Below are 12949 nucleotides of genomic sequence, written 5' to 3'. Positions count from 1 at the left end.
ATATAAATAATAAATCAGCAGACAAAAGAAATAATCCTGTTTAAATTTGCATTAAAAAGAATTCAAAGGAGTGGAGGTTACTTTAACAAGCTAGTATGATTGCTTTACATGCAGGAGGTCAAGATTTGACCCTCAACTTATGGTTATGGTCTCCCAATTACTATAAGAAGTAACCTCCAGGGGCCACAGAGATATTACAGCAGGTAATGCGCATGCCTATCACATGGGCCATCAGGGTTCCATTCCCAGATAGCCCATATGGTCCTCTGAGCACCGCCAGAAGTGATTCCTAAGTGTAGAGCCAGGAGTAAGCCCTGAGCACTGCCAGGTACATCCCCCCACCCCCAATAAATAAGAAGTAGACTCTGAGCAATGCTGGATATGGCAGCCGATCAAAGTTCAATCTCCAGCGTCCCACACATTCTCTAGCACAACCAGGAGTGATTCCTAAGTGCAGAGCCAAGAGTAAACCCTGAGGATCTCGGGGTATGGACCAATCACCCCCCACCCACCATCAAAGAAAGGAAAGATAACATAAGTAATGGGGGTCCATGGTAGTGAACTAGACATGTCTTTGGGTACTTGACATCAACGGAAACTTTTTATTGTTGTTTAACAATAGGCAATTACAAAAAACTAAAAAGTTTCTTGACAATGAAGCCTGAATCAAGACAAAAATAGGGGCCAAAGAAAGAGTAAAGATAAGGTGTTTGTTTTGCATGCCCTTGACCCAGCGTTGATCCCCAATGCCACATATGGTCCCGTCAGACTCCACCAGAAGTGATCCCTGAATGAAGAATAGGAATAATCACAAAGCACCACACGGTGAGGCTCAAAATCAAGAAGGAAATATAAGATGTAAACACATCATTTGTCATGCAAAGGTTAAGTATACAAAATATGTGAAGTACTCAAAAGAAAAGTAATCCAATTTTTAAAATGAGTCAATAATTTGAATAAATACTTCCCCAAACAAGACCTACAGATGGCTAATGGGCACATTAAAAACATTAAAAGCTACTATTCAAAAGTTAAAAAAAAAAGTTGAAGAGAATGTAGAGAGCAGAGAATTTCTGTACATTGTTAGTGGTAATCTAAATTATATCATTATTAAGAAAAGCAATATGTATAGTTTTTCAAAAATACAGACAGAAAATCTGTATGTTCCAATTATCCAATTTCTGGTTCTTTGCCACCCGACATTTTTTTAAAAATCTAAGATATATTCGCCTCCATGGATTTTTGCTGTGTTATTTATAATAGCCATGCACTGGAAAAGAACTTTTATGTCTGTCTGTAGACAGATTGATGGATTTTTTTATAATGTGGTATACCAACACAAAGCAATACTATTTAGCAATAAAAATAAATGAAGTCCTACCATTCGCAACAAATGGATGGACATAGATATTATTATGCTAACTAAAATATGCTAAGAAAAACATGATTTCACTCATCTGAATTATATACATAAAACAAACTGATAAGCCAAATTAAACAGAAATAAACTTTCAGATTTCAAGATCAAATTAGCAGTTACCAAAAGAGAACAGGTTAGAGTGGGGCAAAAGGGCTTAAGGATAATTAAAGGACTGAATTTTATCTGGTCAGCACAAATTGGTATATACAAATGCCTGATTTTTTCATTTTATTGTTGTTTAGATAACAAGTTTACAACAGTGTGAATATTTATAGGTTTTGATGTCATACTGCACCTTCACCACCAAATGTGCCGGAGACACCCCACCACTCTTCGTTCATTTCTAATCCCCGTTTCTCTCCCCATCTCCTACGCTTCCTTATTCCGCCCTCTCACCACCCACTTGGTAATCTCAGTTTTGCCATCAATGACCAAGGGTTTGTCATCAGTTGAGTGACATCATCTAATATTAGTCCTTCTCCCCATATTTCACTTAACATGATGCTCTCCAGTTCCATCCAAGTTTCCATCCAGCAAACAAAAATTTCATTTTTTCTTATAGTTGCATAATATTCCACTGTGCATCTATGCCACAATTTTATACATTCATTTGTTGTACATTTGGGTTGTTTCCATGTCCTGGGTATTATACTTATTGCTGCAAAGAATAGTGTGCATGTATTTTTTGTAATCCAATGTTTTAGATTCTTGGGGTGGTTGCCAAGAAGTGGTCTAGATCATAGAGAAGCACTATTATTCCTTTTCTGGGAAGTCTCCACACTGCTTTCCATAGAGTTTGAGAAGATGGCTTTCCCAAGTGAATAAAAGTTTATTTTTTCGCCATACCTTCCACCAAAAAAGCTTCCCATCTTTCTAATATGTGCATTCACACTAGTGTAAACCTTGTTTTGCATTTCCCTGATAGACACAAATGAACAGTTTTTTATATGCCTACTGGCTGTACAAACAGTGATAAGAACAACTCTTTGAGATAGTCTTTTCATCACCTTCTATTTTTAGATGGAATTCTTGTTGGTGTTCTAATCATTGAGCTTTGTCAGCGCTTCATATATTTTATGTACTGACGCTTTCTTCATATATTTTATGTACTGACCCTTTATCAGCTGTAAGAAGAGCAAATATTTTCTCCCATCCGGCTGAATGTCCTTATTTTAGCCTGAGTTTCTTTCACTGTGCATGTGCTCTTTAATGTGAACAGTCCCTTTGTATGTGCTTAGTTTGGGTTCCTTGTCAATGGAATCGAATAATTAAAGAGGAGCGATAGCACAGCGGGTAGGGCGTTTGCCTTGCACGCGGCCAACATGGCCGACCCGAGTTCGATTCCTCCGCCCCTCTCGGAGAGCCCAGCAAGCTACCGAGAGTATTCGATATGCCAGACACAGTAACAACAAAGTCTCCAATGGAGACGTTACTGGGCCTGCTCGAGCAAATCGATGATCAACGGGAGGGCCTTCATTGAATCTTCATTGAATGAGGTCCATATCCTAGAGAGTTCTGTCTATGCTTTCCTCTATATATCTTATGGACTTTGGGTCTAATACTGAAATCTTAATCTACTTTGAGTTAACTTTTTTATGTAGGATGAGATATGAACGCTGTTTGATTTGTTTTGCATGTGGCTACCTAGTTTTTGCAACACCATCTATTGGAGTCTCTTCCTAGCACCACTTCACGCACCCAACTACTTTGTCATAAACTGCCCATATATAAGAGGATTTCAATATGAGATAAACCCTCACATTTATCTCATCCCATTCTGGTGGTCTGAAATGCTGCCCTTATTTCAGTGCCAAATAGTTTTTATTACTCTATCTTTGTATTATACAGTTCAGGGATGCAATGTCCTATTTCTTAGAGTTGCTTTGACTGACTATGCAGGATCTCCATGATTCCATGCAAATTTAAGCAGCATTTGTTCTCAATCCCTAAAGTAGGTAAATGAAATTTTGATGAGTGTTGCATTGATTCTATATGATGCTTTGCTATGATATGCTAATTTTTTAATTTTATTGTATTTTATAAAGTAGTTCACAATATCTGAATACGTTTAATATTCAAACACCAATCCCACCACCATTACACCTTCCCACAACCATATTTTATAAAGTAGTTCACAATATCTGAATACGTTTAATATTCAAACACCAATCCCACCACCATTACACCTTCCCACCATCATCTGGTAGGTGGGCGGCCACGTGGTCTTTTGACATCCCATAGAATCCAGTCAGTAATGACTCTAGTCCAGTGGCCGTCTCTAAATCTCATTACGAGACCAGCCCATCTGATTTTTGACACCTTGGCAAATGAGACAGCGTCCCTGATTCTTGATCATCCACGGAGGTCGAAACTCCGGATTCTTTCTCTCATTTGAGTGAAACGTGATATGCCAAGCATAGCTCTTTCAATTCCTCTTTGGGAGATCCGAATAGCGTTCTCATCCTGTTTGCGTAGGGCCCAGGTCTCTGAGGCATATGTTAATGCAGGAAGAACAGTGGAATCAAAGAGATGTGGCCAGAGCCAGAGGTTCTTCGTCCTCTTAGGTATTTCTTCAACGCTCTTGAAGGTCTTCCAAGCCGCTCTCTTCTGGTGTTCTCTGAACACCTGAAGAACCTGCTGTCAATACTCATCAATACGCTGACTTGGCTCTTCACACACTACCTATCTGAATGCAACATTCCGTCCCAATGGAAAACCAGCAGGACTATACTACTGTACAAGAAGGGAGACATCCACGACATTGACAACTATCACCCGATCTGCCTATTGTCTGTCATCTATAAGTTGTTCACTCGAGTCATCCTAAATAGGATTGGCAGAACACTAGATGAAGGACAACCATGCGAGCAAGCAGGGTTCCGCAAAGGATTCAGCACCATCCACCATAAGCACACAATAACCAAGCCCGTTGAGGTTTCTCGGGAGTTCAAGATGCCGCTCTGTCTAACTTTTATTGATTTAAAGAAGGCCTTTGATTCTGTTGAGACGGAAGCGGTCATTGAAGCCCTAGCCAATCAGGGCATTCAAACTCAATATATCAGGATCCTCCATGAGCTCTATTACAGATTCACTACCAGGATCTCACCATTCTACAAAGAAGTAATCATCCATGTCAAGAGAGGGGTTCGGCAGGGTGATACCATTTCACCGAAACTCTTCAGTGCCACCCTCGAGAACATCATGCGACGACTGGAATGGGAAGGAATGGGAGTGAAGATAGATGGTCGGCAACTACACCACCTCCGCTTTGCTGATGACATTGTTTTAATAACACCAAACACCAGCCAAGCGGCACAAATGCTGGCCGACTTTGACCGTGAGTGTGGAAAGGTAGGACTACAGCTGAATCTTACGAAGACAATGTTTATGAGAAACAGCCTCGTTCCTGATGCCCCATTCGCTCTCAACGGAACGACCATCTCCGAATGCAACAGCTATGTGTACCTAGGTCGAGAAGTCAACATGACAAATGACCTGGCACCCAAGCTGCGCAGGAGGAAGAGAGCGGCTTAAAACGCCTTCAAGAGCATTGAAGAAATAGAGCGTAATTTCACCTTGATATATTTAAAATCTCAGAAGTTATTACATTTGACATTAATAAAAGGTAGTAATTGGCAATGCACTCTTAGCTGTTCTATTTAAAAATATTTTGTTAAATGAACAATGGTTTGTTTTGTCCTTTCTTCTGTCTAAATCAGTGTCTTATCACAACCTAAGATACATTTTGAATGTGTTGTAAAAAAGGAGGGAGGCATGTTTTTGCCATGGTGACTGAGGTGATGCTACCAAATTTACAGGTTCTATACAAAAACTGTCCTATAACCCACGCAGATACACATCTATTAGAAAACAAAGCATTAAAACAACAGAGGTAGATACACACATGCACACACACGCACACACCCACATATCATATAACCTTGCCTTGCATGTGAAAAGTAATAAGAGGATTTTGAAAGAAAAGCATCATAGTTATCAAAGCTTAGTGCATAATACAATTAGATATAAAATGGGTTATGCAAACTGTCATATATTTTATAACGTATTTTATATGGTTTGGTTTTAATATAAATTGAATTTTTCCAAAATCCAACTACTCAAGAGAGTAAGAAGGAATGTGCCTACCACAGAGGCAGGGACTGGGATGGGGTGAGGGTGGTGGGAGGGATACTGGGAACATTGGTGGTGGAAAATGTGCACTAGTGGAGGGATGGGTGCTCAATCATTGCATGACTGAAATATAATCATGAAAGTCTGTAACTATCTCATGGTGATCTAATAAAAAAAATTAAAATAATTTTTAAAAATCCAACTACTCTGTAAATTAGTTATGCATCCTAGACTTGGGATTTATTGTTGGGGTTGTTGGTTTGTTTTTAGCTTTAACAATATTTGTGCTCCGTTTCAAAAATTTAGGTACCCCTTTGCAGTATTTGAATCACAGGAGACAGCTCTACTCAAATATCACACTGCTCACAGTCATACTTCCTGTTACTGAGTGAAGACAGGTAAAGAAGGAAGAGAAATTCCCAGTCTAATCCCTCAGAATCTCCCAGGGCGGCCAGCACAGCACCCACGCTTTGTGAATTTACACAAGACAAAATCATCAACACTACTCTATCCAGGTAGATTATCAGTCAGATTTGAAGGAATGATAACAGCTTTAAGGACAGGCAACATCTTCGGGATTTCATAGTCCTGAAGCTAGTTTTGCATGAAGCATCAGAGAAACTTCCTTAAAAGACAAAGACAAACTTCCCAGCACTTGGCAGTGAGCATGGCATTCACTCATGGCAATTACACTTATCTACTACTAGATCAAGAAAGCTATGCTTAGGGCTGGAGCAACAGTAACAAGGGGTAGGGCATCTGCCTTGTACGTGGCCAACCCAGGTTCAATTCCCAGCATCCCATATGGTCCCCTGAGCACCGCCAGGAGTAATTCCTGAGTACAAAGCTAGGAGTAACCCCTGTGCATCACCAGATATGACCCAAAAAGGGAAAAAAAAAAAAAGCTATGCTTACTCCTACCTTGCTGAGGGATTTTATACAATTTCAATAATGAATTTTCATTTATATTGGACATACCATGTCTGATCAGTTTTTATATCCATAGTAGTTTTTATTGTAATCTTACTTAAATTTATGCAGACACTTAAGCAGTGTCCATAATATTTTCTAACATAACACCAATATTCCCCTTAGAATAAAACACCTTTACACCTTCATAGGCCTATTCAGATTTTCCCCTTTAAATTTTAATTCTCTTCATTCTTACTAAATTTTACATTTGTAGCATTTATCTATTTCATGTAAATTTTAAAATGTTTTTGCACAAATTATTCATAATTTCTAATTTAATATATCTAAAAAGAGTTTTGGGAAAAATTATCAACTTATGATTGATTTATAATTTTATGGAATTTTACTAGCTCTTTTATCTATATGTATTCTATATATCCATATCTTTTATCTATGACATATCTATATATATTTTTTAAAAAAAAAGAGGATCAGACAGAATCAATGGTACAGCAGGTTACGTGCTTACTTTGCACAGAGAACCTAGATTCAAGTTCAATTCCCAGCATCTCATATGGTCGCCTGAGTATCATCAGGAGTAATTCCTGAGTACAAAGCCAGGAGTAACTCCTGAATATCACCAGGCATGGCCCAAAAACTAAAATAACAATAATAATTTTAACAAAAAGAGCTCTCTCCCAAATTTTGGGTAAAAAATGGTGGGGGGAGCAAAAATCAATGTTATAGAAACAAATTTTCATCCCATGAGGAGGTGCCTTAAGAGGATACTTGGGAAACGAGAGGAAAGTAGGATCTTGGTGATGGGTGTGGTACTGAATGATATATGCATAAAAAGTATGATTAACAGTATTGTAAATTCCAGAACCTCAATGAAAAGGATAAAAAAAAACAAAGGAAATGAAAAATAATATTACATAGTATAGAATCAAGTACATAATTCTGCAAACTTTTCAGGTACATTCACTAGAATGGGGATGGTGGCACCAGTGGAATGTTCCTAGAAATAGTAGTAACCTGGGGTACAACTACGGAGTAAAAGGACACTTTGTTCACCGCAAAAAGGTGAATTTTCAGGTGGTGCTAAGGGTTTTAATGTTTCTGGGGCGGGGGGAGATGGGTAAATACTAAGTTTGGAAACATTTGAATATGGTATGCTTTAAGAAAATGGCTGGAAAAAAGAAAGTCTGAATTTATAAATGAAGGAATAGAAAGGCAAAATTAATATGTATATTGCACGGTGATTCAATAAAATTAAATACTGCAGGATTTTGAGAAAAGTCTCTGATTATGGATAAACAGCTAAAAGAAGAGTAGAAATTAAAATAAGAGAAGAAAACCTTATGAGGCATTGGCCTTTAAGTTCTGAGAAATCAAGAACTCAGAAAATATAGTAATAGCTTTTCCCTAGAAGAGAAACATATTTGATGTTAAATTTCAGTTTAGTTAAACATCTTCCAAGGCTAGTGGAGTTAGGAAAGGAGGGTGGTTAGAGGCTTAGGGTAGTCAGGCATCTTCATTTAATAAGCCCTGAACTTCAAGGAAAACCATTAACATGGGACACTAAGTTTCACATTGTCTAAGCTCCACATAATACAGTAAAGACAAGCTCAAACTATTTAAAATATCTGAGCTCAATGGTTGTAAGAGGCTTAAAAACTGATGCCAAGATTGCCAGTCTAGTGCAGTTTCCAGGTTAATTTTAAGGAGCCCCTTGTGAGCAAGTCACCAATTTTACTTAGTTTTAAATCTGCTGAAAATGTTCCTATCAGATATCTCCATTGTCTTAAGTCAGGATCCCTAGAGGCAGAGCCTGAGACAAGAATTCAGGTAATGATTGAAGGGAATGCTTGCAGGATGAGGAATGACATAAACTATGGACAGCAATGAGTAATAAGAAAGCATGTCTTCAGCAGGATTTTCACTTCCTGTTGAATTGTATCACCTAAAAAGAGAGATCTGTATAGACAGTCCAAAGTCAGTCAGACATTGGCTTTAAGACTTGAATTCCCTCAGCCAATCTCTGGATAAAGGTGAGACTGTGAACCACTTTGAGCCAACATTTAAGCTGTGCTCTACTGCACCATCTTCAGCACTAGCTGGCCAAAAGGTCAGGGAAAGGGACAAACAGGTTCACTACAATTCAGTGTTCCTCCGCCCCTTTATACCCACAGACCAATGGTGGAATCCACAGACTAGCAGTCAGAACCAAGGCGGCAAACCAGTGGTTTCCCACCTTTCTGCAACTGTGGATTAGCACCAGTCTGTGGACTGGTGGTAGAAGACACTGCATTGTGTGAAAATAACACACTTGATATTAAAAATTAGTTTCCGTTGTAGGCAGAATTGAAAACAAAGCCACTCAGAGCTCAAACAAAAAATAGAATTGCACAATAATCAGATTTGTTAAGGACAGACATAATGTTGAGGACAGATATAATGAGGTATAAAAAGACACTGTTGTTACAGATTTGTTTTTTTTATTTTACCTTAAAAAAAATCCCCAGAGAGGATGCAACATTTCCTGGAGGTAATGCAATACCAGAACAATGCATAAAGTAGATAGGAGCAAGTCCCTAATCCATCTCCAACCTCCAAAAATCTATTTATTATATTGTCCTCAGACAGAGGACATATCAAGCATTAAACTGATAAGAATAACTGAAGTTATAGATTTTAAAGTAGTCCTAAAATGGAAGTTTCAGTAACCAATATATTGATATAGGTGAAAGTAACTCATTAACTATCTCTTATTATAAATAAAACACTGAGTACAAAACACAAAATTCATTATTGCATAAGGCCTGAGTAATCTGAATGAGGTAAGGGAATGTGAGATTTTAGTTGGGTATTGAGATCTCCAAAATATTTGAAAAATCAGCAAATAAAGTGTCAGTTTCTGACTGGAGTATAATTATTGTTTTTGTTGTTAAAGTTATATCAATATCTTAGCAATATACATTATGAATTAACTCATTTATAGCACTACCTTCATGTCCAAGTGAAGACAGAGTTTTGCCTGGGGAAATTCGAAGTTGCAACATCAAAAAGTAATTTTGTTAGTTAATTACTTTCTAATTAAATAGGATACCTAAATTGAATCACTGTGCTGTTTCACTGTGTGAGTCTAAGTGGCATGAGAAATAAAATAAAAAGGAAATACTGCAAAAAGAATTCAAGTTGAGGGGCACTCAAAATAACAATTAGGCATGATTCTTCAAAGGAATCAAGGTCAGGAAAGCTTAAAAACGTCTCTTACTATGGAGACTAGGAAACAGAGCAAACTAAATTCAAGCTGGGAACCTTTCCTGAACCCTAGAATAGAAAAAGTCATGAGTTTAAAGCCAGGCAATACCTGCCTGAAGTTTTTCATTTATTCAGTATTTGCTCGAGCAGGCCCAGTAACGTCTCCATTGGAGACTTTGTTGTTACTGTGTTTGGCATATCGAATACTCTCGGTAGCTTGCCGGGCTAATCAACATTAATTCATTAATTCTAGTAGCTGCAACAAGGTTATAGAAGAGGATGATATCATTATTATTTTTTTTTTTTGCTTTTTGGGTCACACCCTGCAAAGCACAGGGGTTACTCCTGGCTCATGCACTCAGGAATTACTCCTGTCGGTGCTCGGGGGGCCATATGGGATGCTGGGAATCAAACTCGGGTCGTCCGTGTGCAAGGCAAATGCCCTACCCGCTGTACAATGTTGCTCCAGTCTCAATATTAAAATTTAAACAACATATGATAACTAATATCTTGAAATTTCCTTAAGCCTCAGATAACTGAAAGTTTTTTTTAAATGATTAACATGGAGATAAGAGTAAAATTCTGCTGTGCTGTGGAAAACAACTTGAAAAGAAAAATTGTACATCTCTTTAAAACAAATGTCTGTCACTGTCCTCCTTTTGTTCATCGATTTGCTCAAGCGGGCCCAAAACATTGTGAGACTTGTTACTGTGTTTGGCATATCGTATTCTTGACGGGGAGCTTGCCAGACTTTGCCGTGAGGGCAAGATACTCTTGGTAGCTTACCGGGCTCTCAGAGAGGGGCGAAGGAATTGAACTCCAGTCGGCCAGCTCGGCCGCAAGCAAGGCAAATGCCCTATCCTCTGTGCTATCGTTCCAGCCCAAAACAAATGTCAAGTCTAAGAAAAAGTTTGCAAGGCACTTGGTCACAATAAATAGATTTGATTGAAGGGAGAAAATTAAACCACTAGCAAAACCAGTACGAATTTACTGAAAGGAAGTGCTGTTAAGACTTGGGTAGTAATTCATTCAAACCTAAAGAGCAAGCACCCCTTGGAATTTTCTAAAGCAAAGTTCTAGAATTACTTACGTTCCCTCCCTTTTTTATTCCAAAGTTACTTGCGAAACCTTCGCCCTCATCCTGCCACAACCTTTTCTATGAAGATCTTATATTCCTCTGATCTCAACCAAGAGTTACGTTCTTAAAGCAGGCACTGTGCTAAACATTTGCAAGCATTATTTAAACCTTTGAAGTGAGTTCTTATTGATGAGAGAAGGCTTAATTAAAAAGATTCTTTAAATTCGCCCTAGTCCTATACCTTAAGTTTGAAGTCTGGTTCTAATATCCATACTTTATCTCCATCATCACCTGAACCATTATCATCAAATCATCATCATCATCCCATTTCTGGGGCCAGAGTTATAATACAGCAGTTAAGATGGTTGCCTTGCACACAACCAGCACGGGTTTCCAGGCAGCCCATGTGGTTCCCTGATTTCAGAGCCAGAGGTCAGTCCTGAGCACTGCCATAAGTCAGCCAAAAACAAATTTTAATTAAAAAAAAAAAAAAGTTCTACTGGGTCTGAGTTACCACTTCCTATGCTAACGCCTGGTGTTGACTCCTTTGCCATCTCATGCCTGGTCCCCTACTTTTTGGCTTTCATACCAACCAATAAGTTTCACTCCAACTTTCCTCAGACAATAATCACAGCCAGCCAACTTGTCCCATGAGGTATAAAAAGATGCTGTTACAGATTTGTTTTGTTTTTATTTTACCTTAAAAAAAAAATCCCCGGAGAGGATGCAACATTTCCTGGAGGTAATGTAATACCAGAACAATGCATATAGTAGATGGGAGCAAGTCCCTAATCCATCTCCAGCCTCCAAAAATTCATTTATTATATTGACCTCAGACAGAGGACATATAAAACATTAAACTGATAAGAACAACTGAAGCTAAAGATTTTAAAGTAGTCCTAAAAGGCAGTTTCAGTAACCAATATATTGATATAGATGGATATAGAATCTCCTTTCTATTTTTCTGTTCTCCCAACTTTTCACTTCTCCCACAAAAGTCCCCCAGTCTGGAACGCAATGAAATAGTTTTTTTTTTCTTTAAAAAAAAAAATCTTTGGTTTTTGTTCTACACCTCACAGTACTCATGGCTTACTCCTGACTCTTCTCAGGAAACATTCCTGGTGCTGCTCAGAGGACCATATGCACTGCAAAGGATCAAATTCAGGTCATCTGTGTACAAGGCCAGAGCCTTACATCGTTTTGATCCATTCTCAAGCTTCTGAACCCCTCCCATTTTCTCACAAAGCAAGCTAACTCTAAGATCCAAAACAAAAGACCTAAGTTCTTCCTATCAGTTTTAGTAAGCCAATTTCAATTTCCTCTGTGAAAACTTTCATTCTGTTTCCTATTTCCAGTTTTATCCATTTATTTGCACAGCGATATTTCTGTGCCAGCTTCTCCATCCAGCCAAAGATAGATCTGGATTCTCTTACGATCTAAAAGGACACTGTACATCAATTATCCCTTTTCTTGTTTCACTAAAGTACTCTGTTGGGTTTCAATATAGAGGTGTTTTAATCCTAAATGGGTTAAAAATTAAAGAAAAAAGAAAAAGCCTTCCCTCAACCCAAGTCTTCATTATATGACTTTCTTCTTCAACAGCAACTTTTTTATATTTTTTAGGCTGACTTTTTCACAGTACATACAGCACGGTGGTTACTTTTCAGATATTTGGTAAATGAGATGTATCAAAGGTTTCCAAATAGAATTTGCTAATCCTATTTCAGGGCAAACATAAAATACAGGCAATTTTCTAGGAGATGGACCTGGAGCTGGAGATAATACTCACAGTCCCAGCCTAGAACAGTAACAGAAATTAGGTCTGGCTCCAGGGATAGAATTTCCAGGCAATAAAAATGAGACAGGTAAAATTGGACAAGCAAAAATCCATCACAGACTTAGGGTACACTAGCAAAACCATGCACAAGTTCAGTGACCTGCAACAGAATCTGTGTAGTTGAGCCCTGTCCAGGATTTTGACCAGGGGCTGAGTAGGAGGGCTGAGATCCCACTAAGCTGTACTGAAACCGGCCCAAAAGAACATTAGAGATAAATTACCAGCAGCTCTTCTTAATGGGAACAGTTGTCCTTATCCTTTTCCTAGAGTAAGGGAAAAAAGCTTTTGCAGATAAGATGGGAATGTG

The 12949-nt window shown here is 38.3% G+C and overlaps 1 protein-coding gene and 2 non-coding genes across 6 annotated transcripts in view; all 3 read right to left on the bottom strand.

The window, feature by feature from the left end:
• DIAPH3 (diaphanous related formin 3) overlaps positions 1-12949 on the bottom strand; it is a 553005-nt gene that overhangs the window by 469276 nt on the left and 70780 nt on the right. The gene's annotated exons all lie outside the window — the stretch shown is intronic.
• Positions 8989-9179, bottom strand: LOC130019562 (U2 spliceosomal RNA). Its single transcript, XR_008791866.1, has one exon. It is a non-coding gene; the product is annotated as a U2 spliceosomal RNA (small nuclear RNA).
• LOC130019564 (U2 spliceosomal RNA) lies at positions 11525-11715 on the bottom strand. Its single transcript, XR_008791867.1, has one exon. It is a non-coding gene; the product is annotated as a U2 spliceosomal RNA (small nuclear RNA).

The sequence above is a fragment of the Sorex fumeus genome, unplaced genomic scaffold (assembly GCF_029834395.1).
Source record: "Sorex fumeus unplaced genomic scaffold, SorFum_2.1 ptg000008l, whole genome shotgun sequence".
NCBI lineage: Eukaryota > Metazoa > Chordata > Mammalia > Eulipotyphla > Soricidae > Sorex > Sorex fumeus.
The sequence above is the reverse complement of the archived record's forward strand: the minus strand, read 5'-3'. Positions and strand labels throughout refer to the sequence as shown.